This window comes from Vicia villosa, linkage group LG6 (genome assembly GCF_029867415.1).
Source record: "Vicia villosa cultivar HV-30 ecotype Madison, WI linkage group LG6, Vvil1.0, whole genome shotgun sequence".
Taxonomy (NCBI): domain Eukaryota; kingdom Viridiplantae; phylum Streptophyta; class Magnoliopsida; order Fabales; family Fabaceae; genus Vicia; species Vicia villosa.
Genome location: NC_081185.1, coordinates 82,235,337 through 82,244,346, shown reverse-complemented (window position 1 = coordinate 82,244,346; position 9,010 = coordinate 82,235,337).

Genomic DNA, 9,010 nt, shown 5'->3' with positions numbered 1-9,010 from the left:
TGAAGCAACTGCTAATCAACAAACCTCATGTTACTTTTTACCTTTTGCTTATGTTAATGCTTTAACCCTTTTATACGATCTACATTTTATACAATTTACATGATTTCTAATTCCGATCTCAAGTGTTTGCATGACTGCTAATCCCGATCTCCAAGTGTCTGAGATAATGTCTGCCCTAAATAATATATTTCCTAATCTGATCTCCTAGAGTTTGAGATAATGTATGCCGTAAATAATATATTTTCTATTCTAATTTTTATTGAGTTTTGGAATCCATGTGTATGATTGTTCAGTCAAATTTGTTATTGCTTGAGCTCATACATTTGAATATGTGATGTGATGCATGATATTTTTCTATGTTTAACTTAGTATTTTGGAATCTAAGTACTTTTTCCAAAGAGTTGTTTATGAAAAGAAGAATTAATGAAATTAGCAATACTATTGCAAAAGATGTTCTCCAAGAGCTCAAGGATTCAGAGAAGAATTTTTGTATCTTTAACTTAGGATTTTGGAATCTAATAACTTTTTCCAAAGAGTTGTTAATGAAAAGAAGAAACAATGAAATTAGCAATACTATTGTAAAATATGTTCTCCAAGATCTCAAGGATTCAGAGAAGAAGATTTGCTCGATGGAGCAATCCGGTACGACTCTAATTGGCCTTTACTCAACCAATCAAGTTGTTGAGAGGGATGTGATAAGGGGTATTAGTGAAATGATTGATTATGGACGGATGGCAGGTCTAAAATATCTAATTGAAAACATAATAGAGTGTAATTTTGGGGATTCATGGGAAAACAACTAACATTTATGTGGAGACTATTCAAGGGTCTAAAGCATTGTGCCAAGGTCCTAAACTGCTACACTATCCCGCTATAGCTCATCGAAAACCTAGATTTATAGATATTTTAAATTTATTTAATTATTAGCAAGTTAACTTTTATATAAATTATATTATAAAGATACTTTGTAACATTTTAGAATAAATAAAAATGTTTAAAAGTTTCTTTAAGAAAAAGAAAAACGCGTATATATAGAGATAAGAACAAGTGTGTGGACCGTCCTTTCGGGCCATACCCCTCCCGTGGGTGGGATACGTGAACTGACTCCTTTTTTTGTCGATCGGACGCTTTCGCGTCACTTTTGAAAAAGTTTACAGAGTCGCCACCGACCTTTTATTTTATCCAATGAAGGAAAGGTTTATAAAAGAAACAGAAAAAAGACCTTTGAGAGATTCTGGGTAAGGGGGTAGGTTATACAAAGGGAAGGTGTTAGCACCCTTTGTATCCATGGTTATCCATGGGCTCTTTAGTTTGCTTAGCTCATTTGCTTTACTTTTCAATTAATTCGGAATGCTTTTACCTGTGTTTTTGAAATACCTTTGCAAATAGAATTTGTAATGATCCTTGTGCGGATATATACAAATGCTTGTTTATCTTTCGAAAGATGTTTTGAAAAGAACGTTAATTTTGTAATGATCCGTGTTTGGATGTATACAAAATATTGTCTTTTGGAAAATTTGTTTTGAAAAACAACAGTGTATGAGAATTTTGTTTGTTTTGATTTTTTGAGCAAGCAAACTAGGAGGTCTACCCTGAGTTAGGAGGTCTTTATCCTTGTTCCCTTTAAAAATCTATCCATTCGTCGGATATAAACAAAAGGTTCGATTTTGTACTCGAAACAGTAGAAATGTAACTTTGATTTTGAAAAGAGTGAAAAGGGATTACCCTAGGAGGTGCAAATGTGATTGTGATTGAATTCAGATATTTATCTTTGAAGTTAGTGATCTGACGGTTCAGTTTTATCTTCGACATACACGCAGTTTATATGGGTGCTGGAAATTAAAATGCGGAAATGTAAAGTGCAGAAAGTAAATCTACGCTATTACATCGATTGTGCGGGAAATGTAAACTAGCCTATTTACATGAATTTGACATCCTATACATTTATCTAGGAATTTTAAATTGCAAGAAATAAAAGGCATATTTTTGTATTTTTGTGATTTATTTTAAATATAATTAATGCATTATTAATTAATTTAAAATAGAGAAAAGATGGAAATATGATTAAACCTAGCAAATAAGTTTAAAAATATGTACAAAATGTTTGTTAATTGATTTTAGAACAAAACTAATTTTTTTTGGGATTTTTGAAATTGTTTTTGAATTTTTTAAGTTAATCAAAACATAATTATGCAAATAATTACACAAATAATTAAAACTTAATGATAAAATTATCCTAAATATGTACAAAATTAGTTTATGATATATAAACAATATTTAACACAAAGAACAATTTTTTTATGATTTTTTGACTAATTAAAATAATTAATAAGCAAATATACAAATACATACTAATTAATTATGAAAAATATTGAAATTTTGAAGAAAAATAAAATATTTTTGTTTCATAAAATAATATATTATTTTAGAAGTTTAAAATATTTTTTGTGGGATTTTTTGAATTTTAAAACTATTTTTAATTAATTTAACAAAGAAATTAAAATAAAATAAAAAATAAAATAAAAATAGAAAGGATACTGATTCAGTGTGGTGAGGAGCTGAGGCTCCATGGTGTGTATGCGTGTCTGATGCGTTGGATTAAAGGTTGAAGTGATTCAAGGGCTCAGATCTTGAGGTTGCATCATAATAACATGGTAATCAGTGCGTGTGATTAATGGAACTTTCAAAGTCCACCCTGGGACCCACGCTGGCTGACCAGCGAATGAGAAGCGTGGGATGAGCCACGCATGCATGCAGAAAAGTCAAGGCTGGGCTGACGAACCACGCTGGGACGCGTGGTCGTCTTCAACCTCCAGAAGTCTGGTTTTTGGACTCAAATAGCGGGGGTTTTTAACCTCCCCTATTTTAACAATAAAAATGCAGCTTTTGGTAACTTCACAACCTGCAAAAAACAAACGTTAAGAATGAATGAAAGTGACCCAGATCCCCTAATTAGGATGCCCTGAGTCCAAATATAGCATTAGTTTTGTGGTTTGAGGTCTGTAGCTAGGGATTCGAAGATATCAAAGTTTGAACACTTATATGTATTTGTTAATGGCATGAGGTGATTCTCACGTGGTAACTCTCATGTTAAAGCCCAGATCACTCCTATAGGACCTTATGAACATATTAGGGTGGTTAGTTTACATGGAAATTGATTGCATATAAGAAAACGAAAGTCAAGTGCATATGTACATGAAGAACACTATGCTCACTATACGACTCTCATGGGACTATGTTAGGAGTTCAATCTTACTCTATATGATTTGAGAAGATGATTGGAAAGCTTTGTTTGTATTAATATTGCTTGGAATATAGAATTTGAAAATTACAAAGTGTATGTATTTTTTGGAGAATTTTATGATAATGATAGCTATGCTCTTGCCCTCAATTCGTGTCTCTCTTTTGTTGCTGAAGTATGCTACTCCTTTTATAGCCAAAAGGCTGCTTGGAAGTGAAGCAAGAAGCTATAGTTGTCTTTGTTGAAAGTTTGGTTCTTTAATATTAAAAAACTTTGAATTTTTGACCAAGCCTTGACTCCATTCAATGCTCTTGTCTTGGGCATCAATCTTCTGCAGAAAATTGAAGATTTTGGAGGTGAGTCATACTTGGAGACCAAGTCACCAATTATCCATGCAATTTTCTTTTGATTTTAATCTTAAAATAAGATAAAATCATGTCAAAAATGGATAATATAGATGTGGGCTTTGTCTTGGTCGTGGGAGGCCCATAGTATCATGGCAAAGATGTTTGGACCATAAAAACTTGGCATCTTTTGGAAAAAAAACATTTTTGAGCAATGTTGATTTCATGCATTTTCCCAAAATTTAGCCAACTTCAACAAGGTGTAAATCCTTCAATTTTTGTCATATGAAGGAGATCTTGCACTTTTTGGAAACCTCAAAGAGTCCTCTAACCAATGTCTTTGGTCTCATATCAAAATGATTTTTGGTTCTCCTTGTGTGTCCATTTGAAAAAAGTGTCTTTTTGTTGACTTTGAAAATGACCTGTAATGTCTTTGGCCATATTTTTCAAATGGTGAATGCTATGACCATGGGATCAATTGCATTTGAAAGATAATTGAATTTCCTTCAAAATGAGCTTTGGTTGACATTTTTTGGATGAAGGATGAGAGAGTTATGATCAGTCAAAGTTGAGTTGACTTTTCAGGCAAAAACCCTAATTTTGAATCTTAGGGTTTTGTTGATTTTTGATCTTTCCTTGATGAATTGTGATCATCCAATGATCAAATGTTGAATCCTTTGACAAAATATGGACTTTGACAAAAAATTTCATTTTTGACTGTCAGTTGACTTTTTTGGTCAAACGGGTCGTCTGTTGACTGTTTGAGCTGCTGACGGTGCGTCTGAGTGAATTGAAGTTTGAAAATTTGTATGATGGTACTTTGAGATGTATGGATGTATATGAAATCCATTTGAGCTCTCAAAACTTGTTGCTCCTGTTAAAACAAGAAAAACCCTGATTAGGGACTGTCTGTATAGGAGGCAGTTAAGCGTACCTGATTTTTGTGCAGTGTTGAGTTTCTGCTAATCATGTGATATTCAGAAGACTTCTAACACAAAAATCTTGGAAATTTGAATTGTGAATGATTGATTTGATTGATTGTACAAATCACTGTGAATTGTACTGTCTGCAGTTTGTCTGTCAACCGACTGTTCGTGTACTGAAGCAGCAGTTAAAGTGAAAAATCAACTGTCAAAGTTAATTTTCTTTTCTTTGTTGTTATTTTTGTTTTTGTTTGGTGTGAAGCATGAAAATTTATTTACATGACTTGTTAGAAAACAGAAACATAATAAATAACTGATATTTACGGTATGCGGGCAAAATTACCGATAATAACCTGAAAATTGTTAAATGCACAGAAATAGAAATATTTGACTGGCAGAAACACACAAAATATTATCTTAGTAATTAAGCAATATTATGACAAATAGCACAACATTTAATACTGACAGTACAAATATCACATACTATATTGAACAGTACGACGAATAAACGGTACATTTAAGAAATAAGAAATACGGCAAACTTTAAAAATGACGGTTGATGAACCATGCTATGATCAATAGCATGTAGATGATTGGGAGCATAACCATTGCAGGTCCACACTCCTCAGGACTGTGCAAGCAGAAGAAAGTTGTGATCACCGTAACAATGGTGACGACTGTAAGAAGCAGTGTCTCTATCCATTTTGCCATTTTTGCTAGGAAAGAAGAAAGAAAATGGATGATGAAGTAGAAATTTGAAAGATGATTTAGAATTTGATGTGAGATTTGTGAAAAGGATGAGAGGTATTCATAGAATGGAAAGATGATAGAGACGTTGGGGAATGATGTGATTCCGTACAAATGGAAATTTGAGTGGAAGTGAGATTTGAAAGAAAGTGTAAGGTATTGTTGGAAAAAGAGAGATGGAGAATAAAGTTGAGATTTGAATTTGAAAGGAGAGATTTGAAAAGATTTTGAAAATAATGGAATATAGTACAAAAGTTAGTGGGAAACCAAAAACAATTGTTACCAGTACAGTGTGAGTTTCCTGCTTTTGCGCCTGCAAAAAGATTTAACCCTGCATGAACTGTGTTAGTACTATTTATCTGTAAAATAAATAAATAGTATTTGTGGTGTAATGAACAGCATTTGGCGTTTGCGTAAGAATAAATTCCACTGTTAGCCAAGTTACTGTGTAAGAGAAATTCTGAAATTTAAGCACTTCATATGTTTAGGATATTTGAAATAAAAATCCATGTTTATATGAAACTCTTAATTTTCAGATTGAAGTTTTCTTAAAAAAGATGTGGGCAAATTTTGGGGTATAACAGTTGCCCCTATTCAATCTTCTTAAACCTGAAGAGATTGTCTGAAATCTGAGGGTTGAAGATGATTGAATAAATAGATGCCCTGAAAATTTGCACTTACCTTGATCAGCAGAGATGTTGGAAGTTGCATTTGAATGTTGTCTGTGAAATGTTGTTGGCAGATTGAAACATTACCTGAGATGGGCTTTCGGATGCCACCTGGACAATGTGTTGATGATTTGTTCATCAGAATGAATCTGTTGATTATATCTTGATGAAGGATTTGAAAGTTGATCATTGTGGAACCATTTGAGGTATCACTTTAGATCTGCAATGTTAGATCGTTCTGGAACCGTCTGAGGTTTCGCCTTAGATCTGAAATGCTAGATCGTTCTGGAACCGTCGGAGGTATCGCCTTAGATCTGAAATGCTAGATCGTCCTGGAACCGTCTGAGGTTTCGCCTTAGATCTGTAATGCTAGATCGTTCTGGAACCGTCTGAGGTATCGCCTTAGACTAGCAATGTTAGATGATAAATGAGTTGAGAATGAGAGTTCTTCAGAGTGAATCTTTGGTTTGATTGTATCTGAAAGGACTGCTTGTCTGAATAAGATTCAGGATGAACACTGCATGTGAGTGAGAACATCTTTGCTGAAGACATCTGTCTACCTGAAAAATCAAGTTAATAATATGCAATGTCTATGATGCATGTATGATATGAGATCCTCGAGCTAGAGGAGAAATATGCAAGTTATGTTGTGTATGAATATGCGTATGATGCATGATTGTGAATGTGAATATGAGTGTGAATGTGATGCATGGTTTATGCAGCTTAGAGCGTGTCAAGCTCCTGATTGGGAAAATAAATCCCAGCTTAGTTGTCAAGAAATGAAGGCATTGCGATTGGGAAAATAAATCCCTGCTAGCCATTTGGAAGTGAAGGCATCGTGGTTGTTGATGATCTTCTGTCTCGCTTGAGTACCCTGGGTTGGGGAAATTCTTTGAGAACCAGGATGTTCTATTGAAGGATCTTTGATTACTGCTCGGGGATGAACAGTAGTTTTGAGAGTTCGGACTGTGACGCCCTTTGGAGTGGGAATGAGGAAGATGCATAATCCTCCGATGCACTATCTGACCAAGTTTGGGTGCGGAGATCACACCTTCTGAAGACAGTAATCTGGAACAACCCTGCTGGGGAATAAGACTTCTTTCGAAAGAAAAATCTCTTTGAGGGATTTGTTGAGGAATGTGTCTCCATTGGGGAAACTTCCTTCTGATGCTGGTTTAGGATAATGTCCAAATAATTGGGACATGTCCGGAATGTTATTCCTGTTTTTCCTGGTAAACATCAATCATATTCAAATGCATATGTTCATTCAAAATATCATTGGGATGCTCGCGTATTCAAAACAGAAAAAATGAAAATGTTAGTTATAAGCTGCATTGATTTTTGAAAAAGTGCCGTGATAGGCGGATTAGTATAGGGAGACAACAATCCTAGAAGTAGGAAATTGTCAGAAAGTTTTGAAAAGTATTTATGAAAAGAAATAGCTATGTGAGAACGATCCAGTCAAGTTTCAATTCTGCTATTGCCAATCTGTCTTCGAGCATCTCATCCCTCACTTGTTGGAAGAAAGTGATTGGACTGATCGGTGTCTTTGAGGTGTTGAACCTTGTCGGTGAGTAGGCAGCTGAGCGGGACATAGTTGTATGCTTTATTCCCTAATTTTTGCCTAGGCTGCCCTTTCAGGTTTTCAGCCTACCGGGATTGTATTTGTTTTGTCTCTAATTTTTGCCTGGATCGCCCTTTCGGGTTTTCAATCCACCGAGACGCTCATTTTTGCCTAAGTTGCCCTTTCAGGTTTTCAACTTAGCGAGCTGTATTTTTTTTTTTAAGCAAAGTACTTTTTGACTATGTCCGCATTCACAGGGTGTGGGAAATCCTCGCCATCCATGGTGGTAAGCAACATGGCACCGCCGGAGAATATTTTCTTGATTATGAATGGTCCCTCGTAGGTGGGGGTCCATTTGCCTCTGGGATCACCTTGTGGTAAGATGATGCGTTTGATAACCAAGCCACCAGTTTGGTATGCTTGACTTTTGACTTTCTTGTTGAATGCTTTGATCATGCGCTTTTGGTATAGCTGGCCATGACAGATAGCTGCAAGTCTTTTCTCATTGATCAAGTGTATTTGGTCGAATCGAGTTTGAATCCAATCGTCTTCGTCTAGATCGGCTTCTTTCATGATCCTTAAGGAAGGAATCTGGATTTCGATTGGGAGAACTGCTTCCATACCGTAGACTAACGAGAATGGAGTTGCCCCTGTTGAAGTACGCGCAGATGTGCGATAACCATGAAGAGCAAAAGGTAACATCTCATGCCAGTCTTTGTAGGTTACTGTCATCTTTTGTATGATTTTCTTGATGTTTTTGTTGGCGGCTTCGACAGCGCCGTTCATCTTTGGTCGATATGGAGAAGAATTATGATGTTTGATCTGGAACTGCGTGCAGAGTTCAGTAATCATTTTGTTGTTTAGATTCGTGCCATTGTCAGTGATGATCCTTTCGGGGATGCCGTACCGACAAATGAGATTGTGCTTGATAAACCTGGCTACCACATTCTTGGTGACAGAAGCATATGAAGCTGCCTCTACCCACTTTGTGAAGTAGTCAATAGCGACCAGGATGAAGCGATGTCCGTTGGAAGCAGTAGGTTTGATTTCTCCAATCATATCAATACCCCACATTGCGAAAGGCCAAGGAGCCGTCAGAACGTTTAATGGAACTGGAGGTACATGCACTTTGTCGGCATATATCTGGCATTTGTGACAAGTTTTGGAATGATGATGGCAATCTGTCTCCATGGTAGACCAGTAGTAGCCTGCTCTTAGGATCTTTTTAGCCATTGTATGTCCGTTGGAATGAGTACCGAAGGTACCATTGTGTATGTCTTCCATGATTTGTTCTGCTTCCTTCTTGTTTACGCAACGAAGTAAAGTCGAGTCATGGTTGCGTTTGTACTAAGTTCCATTGCTTAGGAAGAATTTGGAGGCAAATCTCCTTAGAAACTTTCTGTCGTTAATAGATGCCCCTTCAGGGTACTCCTGGGTTTCGAGATACCTTTGTATTTCATGGAACCATGATTTGTCTTCCATTTGTTTGGTATCGATCTCATTGCAATAGGCTGGTTCGTCTT